Source organism: Engystomops pustulosus, chromosome 3 (genome assembly GCF_040894005.1).
Source record: "Engystomops pustulosus chromosome 3, aEngPut4.maternal, whole genome shotgun sequence".
Lineage (NCBI taxonomy): Eukaryota > Metazoa > Chordata > Amphibia > Anura > Leptodactylidae > Engystomops > Engystomops pustulosus.
This window is the reverse complement of record NC_092413.1, coordinates 189553127-189570881: the sequence shown is the minus strand read 5'-3', so window position 1 is coordinate 189570881 and position 17755 is coordinate 189553127.

The following is a 17755-nucleotide window of genomic DNA, read 5'->3' as shown; positions in this document are numbered from 1 at the left end:
TAGTGGGAAAGGTATCTGGGGAGACCCTCTCAATGAATGATCAAACAAGTATAGCTCAACCCATACTACTACTACATAATAATAATAATAATCTTTATTTATAAAGCACCATCACATTCTGTAGCGTTTTACAAATCATAAAATACTACATTACAGCGTACAAACAGTCATATGGAACAATAGGAGCTAGGGCCCTGCTCACAAGAGCTTACAGTCTATGAGGATGAAGGGGGTGACACAAGAGCTTACAGTCTATGAGGATGAAGGGGGTGACACAAGAGCTTACAGTCTATGAGGATGAGGGGGTGACACAAGAGCTTACAGTCTATGAGGATGAGGGGGTGACACAAGAGCTTACAGTCTATGATGATGAGGGGGTAACACAAGAGCTTACAGTCTATGAGGATGGGGGAGTGACACAAGAGCTTACAGTCTATGAGGATGAGGGGGTGACACAAGAGCTTACAGTCTATGAGGATGAAGGGGGTGACACAAGAGCTTACAGTCTATGAGGATGAAGGGGGTGACACAAGAGCTTACAGTCTATGAGGATGACGATGAGGGGGTGACACAAGAGCTTACAGTTTATGAGGATGAGGGGTGACACAGGAGCTTACAGTCTATGAGGATGAGGAGGTGACACAAGAGCTTACAGTCGATCAGGGTGAGGGGGATACAAGAGCTTACAGTCTATGAGGATGAAGGGGGTGACACAAGAGCTTACAGTCTATGAGGATGAGGGGGTGACACAAGAGCTTACAGTCTATGAGGATGAAGCAATTACACAAGAGCTTACAGTCTATGAGACATTCACATTTGACATCTTTCATTTTATATCTTCTAAATTTTACACTTGGTTTTGACAATTTTTTACTTTACTCATAGCCAATAATGCAGAGCAACTGGTTGCATTTAGGGGTTTCGGTTGGAAGATTCCTTTTAGAACTCAGCACTAAACTCCTGATATTAGAAATTTCCTTTATTTTTTGTATGTCTTGTGAGACCATTGCAGCCCATGGAAATGGATCCGTATTAAAGTGGCAGCAGAAGGGATGGTAGGTAGCCTAATTGTACATCACTTCTCTCTCTGTGTTTCTGCTGGATTTACAAATCTGAACGTAGAAATGCTGAATAGATGTCCTGCATACAACTAAAGCTACAAGCAGGGCCGGCAACAGCACTGGGCATACCTGGGCAAGTGCCAGGGCCCAGAGCTGCTGGGGAGACCTCAATAAGGAATCCATGGGGTGAGGGGGGCTTTATATAAAATAACCATGAGGGGGCTGTTTGGTATGATAAACTAGGGAACATGAGATTGTTTTAGTTTCTGAATGTTTAATGCTGCCTGCAAAGGGGCCTACTGAGACTCTGTCGCATAGGGGCCTACTGAAACCTGTAGTCGACGCTGGCTACAAGCATACCCCTCTACCACAAAGAAGGGAAAGTTTGTAGGTTGTTTCACCCCTCCGATCTGCATAGGAATGGAGTGGCCATGCCACAGTAAGGGGACATGCTCTACCATTTGCAGTGTGGCCACTTGACTAGGTCACAGTGCGGTGGAACACGCCGCTGTCTACTATAGACCTCTATCGGGGCCGTAACTGTGGCCACTTCACAGCCCTTAAATACTGTATGGTTGTGTTCACTTAGCCTAAGTCTGTCAACCTCATGATCTAAACTTTGTCATTTATAGTGCTGGGACTTTGCATAAGACACTATTGTCCTCTCTTAAAAAGTCCAGCAGGGCAAGAACTCCCTGCATCACAGATGACCAAGCCTGGATCCCCACACAGTTTTCAGAATAACCACTACATGAACTTAGTTTGCTGGGCAGAACATGGACTCAGCCGTCCGATTGACCTTCTAAGTCTTCCTTTATCAGTATGCAGTATAAGCACTTCCGGTGGGTCACTTAAAGTAAATAACCAAGTTTTTGTAAAAGCTAGTGTCTATGTACATTATCAAACATTATTATTTTCTATGGTCTTCGTATCATTTTGATGGGTAACAGAACTATAAGCACCATTTTGGCTGGACTTCTAGTTCCGTAAAGTTTTCTGGTGTCCTAAACTTGTAACAAAAGTCTGGAGTATACTAGGTAAACGATTGCTGCACTCCCGAGTCACAGATCACAAATTTTAATGTATTTACGTTTTCATTGTAACATTTCCTGGAACGCACCCACCACTTCCTGCCGAAACACAGCACATTCCCGATGTCACATTCCAGCCACAAGTCATTTCTCTAATTCACATCTGAGCTGCTGGAAACATCAGGGGAAACATCATCTTTACTTTCGCTGTAGTAACTCCATTAGGTTCATCTCCTACTTCATTGTCCCTAAATAGTAGCATTTTTTTTCTAAATCTAAAAAAATACATTTTGAGTAACTTTATTTTAACTTTTATTTAACACATAAATCTCTTCTAGCTTATACAATCCGCATCCACACTGTGCTTTATGGCTGTCACCTTTATAGTTATCTCTACTGAACAAGAAAATACTTTTGTTTACAGTCTTGAACTTGACAAGAAAATTGTAAACCCACCTAAATCCTTAAATGACCACTAACTTTTCAATGGTGTAAATATAAGAACATTTTTAAGATATCTTATCAGAGCAAAGTGCCTCATTCTCCATATAGTTTGGCGCTTATCAACCTCTCTCCTAATCTGCTTTTCATGCTAAAACCTCTGTGGAATTCCATCTGTTGGTAAAATGGACAAAAGTTCACTCAGATTTTAGATTATATGGTACTTCTATACAGAGGGGGGAGGAGGAGTTAGTCACAATAACTTGGCTCCACCCCAGGAGCTCTGAGTGCACTGCAAATTAAAAGACGTAGGCCAACATGTATTAATAGTGGGGCAAACTGCACTACGTGAAGTATGCCGCATTATCATGCAGAGTGCACCCCATTCTTGTAGACCAGATCACAGTCTTTATGAATCAGGCGCACCCTGCGGGTGCCAAAAACGCTTGCACTTTATGCACCAGTTTTCTGGTGCACTCAGTTTAATGGGTGTGTGCTCTACAGTTATGTCATAATCCGACATAAATGTGGTGCACTTTGGGATTGCACACCAGAACACCCATATGGGTGCACAGTATTGCACTTCATAAATACAGGTGTAAGCAGTTTGTATCTATGTGCAGTCTATGCCAGATTACTGGTGCAGGCTGCTTAGTAAGTATGGTCCAATGCGTGGAAAGTGGCCTTCCATTACACTTTTGTTAAAATAGTTGAAGAAAGACGTTGACTGCTATTTGACAATGGAAGGGGAATAGAACCTGCCAAACACAGGTGTGAACAGAGCCCTAGCGCTGTGTACATCTATTGTACTACTTGTCTCTGAATAGGTTGTTGAAAGGAAAGGTAGCCTTTATATGCACCATGTACCTTACAAAGATGTTGGCTGAAGGAGCGTTCATCCTACAGCTATCTCAATATACATGCACGATTGCCCCTGACAGTGGTTTATCAGGATATACGGATCAAGCAGTGAATTTACATCTCCATCAAACCTCATCTTCTCCTGTATGTGGCATCGAAGAGATGATAAGCCACATTTTCATGGAAAATTGGGAGAACAGTCTCAAAGGTTTTCACTTTAGATGTGTATGACCAAAGATGATGTTATATTTCATCATTCCCTCAGGATAGGTAATTTATGTAAGATGAGTGAATGTCTAACCACAGAAGTGTCACCTGCTGGTGTGACTTGATCAGTAGAAGTTTGATGGGCTCCAAAAACAATGTCAAATATTAAAGGGGTTCTCCAGCGACGTACAACTTACACCCTATCCACAGGATAAGAGTTAGCTCGCTGATCAGTGGTGGTCTCAATGATCCGGTGTACCCCCATGAAGCAGCCATCAGTGCTGAATAGAGCAGCGGGCGCATGTAGAACCGGCTGCTCTCTTTATCTCGGGCTACATCAGGCGTACAACCTGTGGATAGGGGCTAACTTTTATGTCGCTGTATAAATCCTTTAATTATAACTCTTGTAAACTTAATAGAACCAGTATATATCACATTCCTGATCGTGATCGTGAATACCCTTCCGCCAACAAAAGTAAATCAACTCACCCAAAAAGAGGGTATCTCTTACGACCCAAACAATACCTGAATTTTAACTTCTCATGGTAACAAATGTCATCTATTGGTTAAAGATAAAGGTAGTACAATGAGTGAAGAGAGTTTATTCTATCCTTGAGTCCCAGGGCTACATCTAGTAACGAAATACGCAGCAAAATAAAGGACTACCCAAAACCAGAAAGGAAAATACCAAAATTCTTGGTCTCAATGACTTTTTAAACTAAAGAATAGTCTAAAACAGGGGAAAATGAAATGTGAGAGGGGAATGTCCTTATGTTTATGGTGACTTCTTACAGTGCGGCACAATGTAGGGTGTATAGATTGACAGCACGTACAATGCCACGTCTGGGAACGGTGCGCTGAGTTACATGTGTAATCTGATGTCTGTTTTGTTCTATTTCACAAGACAGGGTGGTGGGATTATTAGGAAATGACTGCATTCCTGACATTACCATACAGATAGCAGCACAATGAGGTGTGTGAGACGTGGTCAGGGTGGGGGGGACCGGAGCATGAGAAACAAAGTACATCCTGTCTGCTGTCTCTATAGTAATCCCAGGTTGAGAGGTCTATTTGATTATTTTGTAAAAATGTATAATTGCCTGGAAGAAGAACCTGAGAACTTTAGCTAAGGCTTCTGTCTTGATGATCTAGCGGAAAATGAAGAACCATCATTAAACTATTCATGATTTGGTCTGGAATGCTTGTCCAAAAATCTAATAATCCAGAAATACTGAGATATCATGTAAGAATCTCCAGTATTACAGGTGGCCAGATCTTCCACCAAATAGAAGAAAAAGTAAAGTATTTCCATGTACGCTAGAAATTATCATCTCAACTGCCAGGTGGCTTCTTGTATATATAGGGGCCTCCAGACAATCCTACACATGGTAAATGTCAACTATGATGGTCAAATTGTTTTGTCCGTAGAAATTAACCACTACGAGAAGTGTCCATGAGCAGCTTTTTATCCCTGAAATAAATCTACACACTTGCCAGACAAATCTTAGAGAGCTTCTCCATGTCTTTCTAGGAAAATTGAATATCATTTTATCAGAAATAAGCCCCATCAAAGACAAACAAAAAGCAATGTCCTCTAATAACATTTATTAAAAAGTTTAGTGTCCATTACATTAGCATCGAGTTACAGGAGTCATATTTTCAGATAATAACCAAAGAATTTTTATTACATATTGGAAATACTTTTGTTTCCAAAACCCCAGTAACTGCTTTGTGTAAATAGGGGGTTATACAAGGTAAGACCGGGCCAACAGAATTTATTTCTTTTCTGCACATACCACTATGGAAATGTTAATTATTTCCTGTTGTCTGGCATAGATACAAATATCTCTGATACATTCCACTTCTGAATGGGGCCCCCCTTCCCACTTAAAAAATATATGTATCTGTACACTCACACAAGCGGGTTACTCACACATTTATATATATATATATACACAAATTTATATACTTACGATATATACACACATACAGTTCTTCACTTATACACACATTTAGACACTCATACAGCATACATACACACACACAGCATACATATATCACAGATACACACACACATATACACCATATATACATCACATATATGTTTCATACATATTATACTGTACAATGTGCAGCACAATATGTATATAATGGTGCACATCCTCCATTCTTTAGTAAGTCGAATGATGGGGCCCCCTGACACTGCAGTCCCCATAACAGCTGCTTTGGCAGCTACCACTGTAGTTATATGAAAATTTGCATACTAGTAAAATAAAGTTTTCATAGGATTAGGGAAAGAAGTTTTATAGGATTAGGGAAAGATAATTTAGGACTTAGGTAGGAAACAAACATTGGATCTACCTTATTAGTTAGATTCCTGATTGTAGGTTAATAATATATGCAAAAGTAGACCTTACAAAAAAGGTCTAAAAAGAGCTTTGTGCCTATATAGATACAGACAATTTTTAGAAGTCATGTGTTACCCTCTACCTTCTCTTCTTGATAACATACAGTCAAAATTTGGTGGGAGGAGCATAAGGCAAAGGCATAAGGCAAAGTCAGTCAAACCCCTACTGGACCATGTGAAACCTTAGGCCCAGTTCACATATGCATTGGGGCTTTCTATTAGAAGAGCATAACGGAACAGTAAAACGGAAGGGAAACGGAAGATCTTTTGTTCTCCTTCCTTTCCTCATAGACATTGATCTACGGAATTACTGTATTCTTTTTTTTTTTATAGTGGAAAAATAAACGCGGGCTGCTGTACAATTTCTTTTCCGCTTTAAAAATGTAACATGGAACCTGCAGAATGGGTGTGAACATAGCCTAAGATGTAAAGGGACCCACATAAGCGCTGATGTTAAATTTTAACATCTGCCCTTCTGTGCACAGAGATGAAAAGCAGCAACTAGGTGTCCTAACAAATGACTCCTTCCTACCCAATCAGAATATGTGCACACTTACCCAAAAGGATGTATATAGCTGACAGCTGAATGAGAATGTGGCAAATAACTGAGGTCTGTGGTTAACTTAAAGAGGACCTGTCACCCATAAATTGTGCATAAATTGGGAATAAATTGGGCACTAGGAGCTGCTTACTATCTAACACTGCTATCTAACACTGCGGCAGAGTACTATGTTAAAGCCGGACCGCTCACCAAGCGGTCCAATGTATTCATGAGGGGGCGGGGGTTGGGGCGGGATTAGGGGCGGGGGTTGGGGCGGGATTAGGGGCGGTGACTGGCACATGATGCGCGGTAGTCACCGCTGGCCTATGATGTGAACGGGCGGTACGGAGAAGAGGCAGCGCCTCGGATCGCCCCCTCATGAATACATCGGACCGCTTTGTGAGCGGTCCGAGGTTTACATTGTACTCCGCTGCAGTGTCAGTGTTCACAACCTTTAAATTGTCAAATAAAGGAGCATAAATGACTAGGTATCTGCTTAAAATGATTCTTTATATGCTGGAGACTAGCGACCACATAAAAGCAGCCTATTAGTAGCTGGATAAACACTGCAATTATCATTTCATCTGGAGAAACTTCCTACAATTTGGAAGAAATATCCTTGATTTGGTGCCAGCCATGTAATTATTATTACCATAATTAATAGCACTGATTATCATAGGTTCTGACTAGGTCAGGTTACGACTATGGTCAGCGTTACACAGTGCAGCCATGCGTGCCATAAACTCCAAATGTTCCACGCTTCCAGGGCTTATCTGGTAACCCTAGCTGCACACAATAAGTGCAGGCCTCATCTGGAATCCTGCAAATCCACTTAGACTTTGTATTGTAGCAAAATACGTGACCACTTCAATTAACATAGGTCACTATGGCCGGGACATCATGTTGACCTCTTTCATGTCAAATATATTGATCTTCATCCATCGCTGAATTTCTGGCTGAGTGAAAATGGATTATGGGATTCCTGCTGCTTTATCCCCGAGTACGAGTAGTATATGATAGAGGAGGAGAAGAAGTACTTATAGCTTTATATGATGGGGTACAGGAGATCCTGGCATGATTCCGAGGAGAGGCCATGAGATTCCTTGTTACCTCATTCACACACATGGTGATTCAGGAGACAAGGTAGGCTCCCAATTCTGATGAAGTAGATAACTCTCCAAATGCAGTTCAATGCTGTGTTAACATGTAAAGACAAAGTTAGAATATAAGAACACAGACAGAGGCTACTGGAGCTAATAGTAAGTATTCTATTTCACTCCAATTTCCTTATTTACATCATTACTGGTTAGTATTGTCCTGATGCTTTTCTATACACTCCGGAACTAGTATTGCTCTTACAGGGAGGATTGACACATATAATGGTTGTGATGCTGTTTATCATAGTGAGTATTACAGTGATGCCACATCATAAAGGGGACTGTGACTGATGGGTTCCAGCCCAATCCACGCAAATAGTCGATATTTGGCGTTTTTCCTTCCTTACCCCACCAACTTGTCTTGAAAGGAGAGGAACCTGTTTGGCACTGATGCCAGGAAAATAACCTCCAGTGTTAACTGTACCTAACTTTTGGTAAATTATATCAGTGTGTGTCCAACGTAAGACCAGACTGTTGTTTTCCTGAGGGTAGTATCATCTAACATATAGGTAAAGGGGTTGTCCCAAGTGTTATTAATAGAGATGAGCGAACATGCTCGTCCGAGCTTGATGCTCGGTCGAGCATTAGGGTACTCGAAACTGCTCGTTACTCGGACGAATACTTCGCCCGCTCGAGAAAATGGCAGCTCCCGCCGTTTTGCTTTTTGGCGGCCAGAAACAGAGCCAATCACAAGCCAGGAGACTCTGCACTCCACCCAGCATGACGTGGTACCCTTACACGTCGATAGCAGTGGTTGGCTGGCCAGATCAGGTGACCCTGGGATAGACTAGCCGCTGGCCGCGCTGCTCGGATCATTCTGTCTCTGGATGCCGCTAGGGAGAGAGCTGCTGCTGGTCAGGGAAAGCGTTAGGGTGTTCTATTAGCTTACTGTTAGGCAGGAGTGATTCTCAAAGAACCCAACAGCCCTTCTTAGGGCTACAATAACGTTCTACTTTTTTTATTTTAATTTGCATCTTTTACCATTTTGTGAGGAATTAGCAGGGGGACTTGCTACCGCTGTGTTTAGCTCTTAGTGGCACACATATCCATAGCAAAGACCGAAGTGGCAAAATTCAGTAGGGGTTGGATTTCTATTAGGCAATAACTCAGTGTCATCTCATCTGGCATAGTAGTGTGCTTCCTTTGATACTTGGCTAGAAAATAGCCATAGGAGAATACAAACAGCTTCTTGAAGCCTACAGTAGCGTTCTATATATTTGATTTCTGGTTGATCTGCTGGTGGCTGTAGTTTCTGCAGTGCATGTACTTGCCAATTCTGAGCAATTTGTAGTGAGACTTGCGACCGCTGTGTTCTGCGCTTAGTGGCGCACATATCCATAGCAAAGGCCGAAGTGGCAAAATTCAGTAGGGGTTGGATTTCTATTAGGCAATAACTCAGTGTCATCTCATCTGGCATAGTAGTGTGCTTCCTTTGATACTTGGCTAGAAAATAGCCATAGGAGAATACAAACAGCTTCTTGAAGCCTACAGTAGCGTTCTATATATTTGATTTCTGGTTGATCTGCTGGTGGCTGTAGTTTCTGCAGTGCATGTACTTGCCAATTCTGAGCAATTTGTAGTGAGACTTGCGACCGCTGTGTTCTGCGCTTAGTGGCGCACATATCCATAGCAAAGGCCGAAGTGGCAAAATTCAGTAGGGGTTGGATTTCTATTAGGCAATAACTCAGTGTCATCTCATCTGGCATAGTAGTGTGCTTCCTTTGATACTTGGCTAGAAAATAGCCATAGCAATAGGATAGGATTGTTTGGTGCGATTATGCAGCCTCAGAGGCATCCATGCATGCTGCCCCTGCTGTTTCCTGTCCATTTCCGTGGTGTTTCCATCCTTTTCTGAGGTTCCCAGGTGTTTGGCCAAGCTTCCCTGTGCAGAGCCTTGGTCCCCTTGAAAAATGCTCGAGTCTCCCATTGACTTCAATGGGGTTCGTTATTCGAGACGAGCACTCGAGCATCGGGAAAAGTTCGTCTCGAATAACGAGTACCCGAGCATTTTAGTGTTCGCTCATCTCTAGTTATTAACTATCCACAGCAGGGGCATAACTAGGAGAGGCAGAGCCCCTTAGCAGGCTTCTGAATGGGTCGCCCCTTCCCACTTAAAAAATATACATATTTGTATACACATGTGAGTTACAATCACACATTTATACACTCATGCACACACATATAGAGCATATACTGAGACACACATACAGTGCTATATACAAACGGACAGCATAAATATATACACACCATATAAACAGACAACATTAGAGATACAGCATATATACATCTCATATAGGCAGAGCCGGATTAACCATGGCGCTCTTGGAGCACCAGCGCCAGGCTCCACGATCTGGATTGTCTTGGGGGGGGGGCCCCAACCCAGAGCTCCAGGGGCTCCACTGTTAATCTGGCTCTGCATATATGTTATAAACATATTATTCTGTACAATGTGCAGTATAATATGTATATAATGATGCACATCCTCCTGACATTACGGGCCCCATAGCAGCTGCTATTGCTGTAGTTTTACTTTTGATCCACAGGATAGGAGATAACGATGTGATTGCTAAGGGTCCGAAACGAGAACACATTCAATGTCTATGTGTGTGCCCAAGCTGTGTTTGGCAATTTTCAACGCTTCCATAGTATTGAATGAAGCGTCAGGACACATGCTCCACATACTGCTCCCTCAATTAGTGGAAACGTCAGCGTTTCCGTGAACTTTGGGGGTCTGACTGCACTGATTTAATTTATGTCCTGTCCACAAAATGTAGACTCTGGACTTGTGGCCTGGGCAATTTAGAATGTGGTAGCATTACAAAAAAGTATCCAGCGGATATGGGATAGCAACTCGATGCACTTATCCTACAGCCTTGTTGAACTGTATGAGCACCGGTTGCGCCGGTATTGTCTTGTTTAGTTTATATAACATTTGCTCTTCCCATATAACCTCCAGTAATGTATTATAAGAATTTTCTATTCTTATCTATATTATGATATGTATACATCTACAACTGTCCACACACAGTAAAACAAACCATCTATATAATTGATTTGCATGTCTGTGCTTCTTCCTCCATGTGAGTAGACGTAAGGAGGGGGAATGTGTGGAGAAGAGAAGGAGCAGATGGCAGATTCAGGTGGTTGGGAATTAATGACAAAACATCGTAGCAGACAGGCCCTCTCCTCACACTGATTAAATAAGGGGGATTTCTGCTCCGAGAGCCAGCTGGCAGGCAGATCGCAACACCCTCCAGCTAAAAACACACATTAATATGGACACATTAGGCAAATATTCTTAGCGGCCAAGTCCCCAGAGCCAAGATATGTTTTGGGGCTTCCATTAAATTGTTATGGCTTGTGTTCAGTTAACTCTTTGCATTCTTTCCAGATTTTTAGCTACTTTTAACCCTACTACTGCAAGTGCTTTCATTATTACTGTTCTGAAAATATAACTGAAAACTTTATGGTCTAACTTTTTAAACTTACTGTGGGTCCCTTTTACACCATACTCTTTTTTTGCTTTTAATAAATTCCTTAAAAAAAAACTTTACTCGTTTTGGCATACAGTAATCCTGTACAGTGGCCCATTGCCGCAGTATGGAGCCTCTGTGAGGCACAATACTCACTATGGCCCACATTTATTAATCAAGCTGTTTTCAGACAAAATTGGCACATAAATACATGTGAAAACTGCTTGCACATGTTTTGGGCCAGTTTTCTGTCTGACTTTGCACTGAAAAAAACATGCAAACTGCTTGTACATGTATTTATAAAGTGTCTGCACCAGTTTTGTGCCGTGGCTGCTCTGTGTCCGACAAGACAGAAAAAATGTGCACCCGAAGGAGAGTGTTACTGCTTACTCAGAGTTTGTGCCACATTTATTACTGACGTGTGCCACAAACAGTATCGACAAAGTGCACCAAAAAAAATGATGGCGCACACTTCCCAAGCAGTGCAGGGGGCGCCAGTTTAATGCAGAACTGGCGCCAGTTTTTATTAACCTGCCCCACTCTGCACACTACGCAGGCAAACTGCACATAGTACAGACTGCACTAGTTTTGATAACTGTGGCCTTTTATGTCACCAGTTTTGTGTCGCGACTGCACTGTGACCGGCGAAAAACACTAAACTGCGTACATAAATGGGTGTTTAAGGTGCATTAGCTCAATTATGTCAGAGAGTCTGATATAATTGTGGCACATGTCTGTTAAACTGTGTGCACCAGAAAAACATACTGGTGCACTTGTATTAAGCACTTTGGATGCACCAGAATATTGGAGACCATGTGCTAGCCTTCAATAATTCAGCGCACTTTACAGGCTAGTGAGGCAAACTGCACACAGGGGGGCACATTTACTTACCCGTCCCGTCGCCATCCCCGAGGCGCGTTGTCCGACGAGGATTTGGAACTGCCGCGATTCACTAAGATCGTGCGTCCAATTTCCTGCATGTGTCGCTTCCCCTCTCTGGTCCGCAGGAGTCCACGTTCTTCTTCCCACTGCATGTAAGTGCATGACTTGCGATACAATTTTGAATGCTTAATCCCACGCTTAGTCTGAATCAGTCGGGTTTCCAACAGCCACACCCCCCGATTTGCATTGCATGAAAGCCGACGCAATTGTGCCAAAATCCGATTGCGTGCGTCAAAAAACCCCAGTTAAATGCGGCGCAAAATGGAAAAAGTCGGGAAACCCGATTAAAATGTGGTCCGTGGACCCTTGGTATATGTGCCCCAGTGCCTCACTATTTATAAATGTGGGCCAATATCTTCATCTGTGACACCAATTCTGGGCAAAATGGGCTGATAGCAGACAATGTGCACCTTGCTCATCTCCATTGAAAATTAAATGTACGTGATTATGAAATGTTAAATGTTGGATAGCAAAGTAGACAATTACTCGGGGTCTGAAAGTCTGCACGTTAGGTCCACTGTCTGTAATCATAACATGCCCCAAATTATCACATTGGTTGATGGTGGATGATAATCCAGTCTTATCTGGAAATGTGCTCCAGAATCTTACCATAAATCTAGATCAAATTCTACACCTTATATATTAAGCCCCAGGGCTTCACGGCTAACACACACCATCCGCGTGCTCCACAGTATGTAGCCAATTTTTTTGGTGTAAATTTTATTCCATAGTTTATAAAATGTTTATTCCCTTCTTTAATCTGTATTTGATTATCTCATTATCCGTCACATTATTTTCTACTATATCTCATACCAAATGCTGTACATAATACATGATGCTGATCATTTTACAATATTACAGAAATGCTGAATATCATTCTATATAACATGAATTGGATGTGACACACTATTGTCCTGTCAGAGTCTCCCTGACCCTTTTTTTAAAAAATTTTGAGTTGTAGCAACAGGAGCTACTTTTATAGGATTTTAGAGAAACGACTAAATATATCTGTGGAGACAGTTGTGTGACAATATTATAGGAGGCTGAAAATATCTGCGGAACTGATAGAAGCCCTTTGTATTGAGGCTCTTTGGTTCATTGACTTAAAGGGTTAAAGTGGCAGATGCAGCTAAATGCTAGCAAGTGGGTTAAGTTGGTAAAGTGCAGCTGGGGGGAGGGAGGGGGTCACCTGTAATTGTAGGATCTGTACACAGTGCTACCATTGTTAATGACACTCCATATGGCAGGAGACTCAGGACCCTCTCACAGCTTGTTCCAGACCATTAATGCACTTTAAAGGCTCATATACATATATATATATATTACAACCTGTGCTCCGGGGACCATCCGTCTGTCCATGTATTATTTGTCTTTACAGCCTGAATAAACCTGATGTAATGCACAAGATAATGTAATAAGATATAAACATAGATGTATCATAGTGAAACTTATATTTAAAGGTCACATTCTCCTTTTTCTTTCATTTTAAGTTAGCCACAGGTGATATCAGGCAGAATTTTAAAATAAAAAATTATCAACTCTTAAAAAGAAAACAAAACAGTGTATTTATTAGTGTAAGGTAACATATAAAGGCATCTTTGATTTTAGTAATAAAAATTAATATAGAAAATAAAACATTCTAATATTACATCATACAGGCATATACCAAACTTTAGAGAAAAATAAACCATGTTAAAGGGGTGGGCCATTCTATAACATAATTTGCCCTTTTTCTTTTACTGCCTTAATAATAATCCCTGAATGTTTATCAAGTGATTCAGCAGTCCTGTTACTTACGTCTGTGCTGTGTGCAGGCTCTCTGTGATTCTTTGTTTATGCGTGTGAGCTCTGATGAATAGGAGGAGCGGTAGAAGGAGAGTTATGACTCATCTTGCTCCCTCCTGCTTTCCTCTTCCTGTGTCTGTCAGTGAGGATCCTTAAAAGAGACACACAGCTAAAAACACCATGAGGATGACAGGGAAAGGAAGCAAAGAAACAGGTATATTTACATAAAGAGACATGTCTAATAGAACAGATTTATTGAAAGCTGGCCAACCCATTTTTTCCTCACAGGAGAGGTTCCTGGCACAAACTTACAGATGACCGAGGCCTCTGAATAGTAGTTACCATTGAAGCAAGTCACTGGCCTCTGGGGTATCACCCCTCCTTCCACTGGGTGTGATTTTTTTCCACTGCTTTCCAGGGAAACTTGCAGCCAGATCCAGTGTTATTCAATTAATGTTTTTATTTTTGACATTTGCTTATGTCTTTCCATCTTTCCTGATTCTTTCAATTCCGAAATTTGTGTAATGGCATCAAAATGTAGGGTAACATAGGGCATACGACTTGACACACTAAAGAATCAAGAATGTGCATCATCAATCAATCCCAACACAGCAGCAACCTTAGAAACAGTTCGCACTGCACATTGTACAGCATAATATGTATATAACAGAGCACATCCTCCACAGTACACAGCAGCAACCTTAGAAACAGTTCACACTGCACATTGTACAGCATAATATGTATATAACAGTGCACATCCTCCACAATACACAGCAGTAATCTTAGAAACAGTTCGCACTGCACATTGTACAGCATAATATGTATATAACAGAGCACATCCTCCACAGTACACAGCAGTAATCTTAGAAATAGTTCACACTGCACATTGTACAGCATAATATGTATATAACAGTGCACATCCTCCACAGTACACAGCAGGAATCTTAGAAACAGTTCACACTGCACATTGTACAGCATAATATGTATATAACAGAGCACATCCTCCACAGTACACAGCAGTAATCTTAGAAACAGTTCACACTGTACATTGTACAGCATAATATGTATATAACAGTGCACATCCTCCACAATACACAGCAGTAATCTTAGAAACAGTTCACACTGTACATTGTACAGCATAATATGTATATAACAGTGCACATCCTCCACAGTACACAGCAGGAATCTTAGAAACAGTTCACACTGCACATTGTACAGCATAATATGAATATAACAGAGCACATCCTCCACAGTACACAGCAGTAATCTTAGAAACAGTTCACACTGCACATTGTACAGCATAATATGTATATAACAGTTCACATCCTCCACAGTACACAGCAGTAATCTTAGAAGAAGTTCACACTGCACATTGTACAGCATAATATGTATATAACAGTGCACATCCTCCACAATACACAGCAGTAATCTTAGAAACAGTTCACACTGCACATTGTACAGCATAATATGTATATAACAGAGCACATCCTCCACAGTACACAGCAGTAATCTTAGAAACAGTTCACACTGCACATTGTACAGCATAATATGTATATAACAGTGCACATCCTCCACAATACACAGCAGGAATCAGCAGCTCAGATAAGAAATGTCGGGGAAGAGGAGGTGGGGACAGCAGAACGACAGGATCTCTTAATTCCTGCCGTGTACTTCTCCCATGTGGTCAGCAGCTACTGGGACAGATCTGTGTATGTGTATAAATGTACATATCAGTGCATACATGTGTGTGCATGAGTCTATATACAAATATTTTCTGAGGGGGTAGAGGGCCCCAATGATAAGTCTGCTATGGGGTCTTTCCTCTCCTAGTTACAGCCCTGATGGAAATGTACAATTAAATAAATAGAACTTGGGTTTTTACACGTTCTCCAGAAAGCAGTAGCCTGTTTGTCTGTGTCTTAGTCTCCTCACGTACTCTTCTTCTACTTTACACCAACCCCTCCCTCCTCTGCCTGCTCAATGCGCATGACAGGGAGGGGGGAGGGGGCTGGATGAGTGTGGAGGAGAGGAGACTGAGACACAGGCACAAAGGCTGCTGCAGCTTGCCCCCCCCCCACCCTGCACCCCACCAGGTAATGTAAAATAAAGTTTTATAAAGTAGTGTCAGTATTCAGAATGCTGACAAAGGCATTTTTAACATCAGCATAGCATAGGCTATTGGTACTTCCCACCAGCTAAACTGACATTCCAGGTCACAGGTTCTGTTTAATATGTAGTATAGGAATGAAGAATTAGGGTTAGAAATTTGGATTCCATTGTATACCATAGTTGTATGTACAGCCTCATATAATGCATTTTCATGTTTTTCTGTTGTGAAATCTTTTCAAATTACATTGTTGTCCATGAGATGTCACAGGCTGACAACAAGCTAAGGCCTCCTGCGCTGCATATGAACGTTATTTTTGTCTGTATGCTACCCGTTAGTTCTTCCACAATCTCCACTTGACGGTCCATCAAATAGAGGGAATAAGACCCAGCAGTCACATGTCTATGGACCAGAATTTATACAGGCGGTCCCCTACTTAAGAACACTCGACTTACATACGACCCCTAGTTACAAATGGACCTCTGGATATTTGTAATTTATTGTACTTTAGTCCCAGGCTAATAAACAGCTGTAACAGTTATCACAGGTGTCTGTAATGAAGCTTTAGTGTTAATCCTGGTTCTTATGACAACTCAACATTTTTAAAATCCAATTGTCACAGAGACCAAAAAAAGTTCTGGCTGGGATTACAATGATAAAATATACAGATCCGACTTACATACAAATTCAACTTAAGAACAAACCTACAGACCCTATCTTGTATGTAACCCGGGGACTGCCTGTACTGGAAAATTCCTTTAGGATTGGCCATTGCAGAACATGCACAAATGGGTGGAAACCTTGCTGTACCTACCGTGCGAGGATAGTGATGGTTTTAACTTTAAAGGAAACCTACCCTCTGGGTCTACCTAGTAAGGTAAATCCAATGGTAGGTTAGTTTATAGAGACTCAGCTCCATCCTTATTTTGTTTAAACTTTTAATAAAGTAGAACCAAGTAAAAATGTTATCTTTTATTTATGGAAATTTTCTTTAAAGGATACTGGGGTGTGGAGAAGCTGTGCTGTGGAGCGGGAGCTTTAGCTACTCCACACCGGAGTAGCCTCTCTCAATCCCTCCTACCCTCCTGTCTTCAGCATGCAGCTCGCTGTACCTGTGCGCCATTATCTACGCATGCTCAGAACTCCGGCTTCACAGTTGAGGGCCTCGACACCAAATTCAGAGCTACTGTACATGCGCAGTAGATCCGGCTTCACAGACAAGGGTGTGCAGCTATAGCGAGCTGTGCGCTGAAGACATGATGGGGGCAGAGATTGAGAGAGGCTACTGCGGTATGGAGTAGCCATTGCTCCTGCACCACATTGTGGCTACTCAGCGCCACAGTAGCCTCTAGAGAACATTTGCATGAAAAAAAGATAACATTTTTACTAGGTTCTGCTTTAATAAAAATTTAAACAAACTAAGGATGAGGCTGAGGCTGAGGCTCTATAAAGCAACCTACTATCGGATCTACCTTATTAAAGTCAGCTGTGAACCACAGGTAACTCATGGGATCATTCCCTATCAACGCAAAATTAGACCACATTTCTAGGGTTTTGGAAGTAACTATTTTGGTAAATATCTATAAACGAATAAAGAAAAAGACCCTTCATGGAAAAAAAAAAGGATATGAATATCTTTGTGTTTCTTTTTGGCTTATAATAATGACGCAAAATACAAAGAAACAATGCCCAAATGTGAAAGTGTCTGTACTGTAAGTCCTTATAATTGTATGATGTTGTGT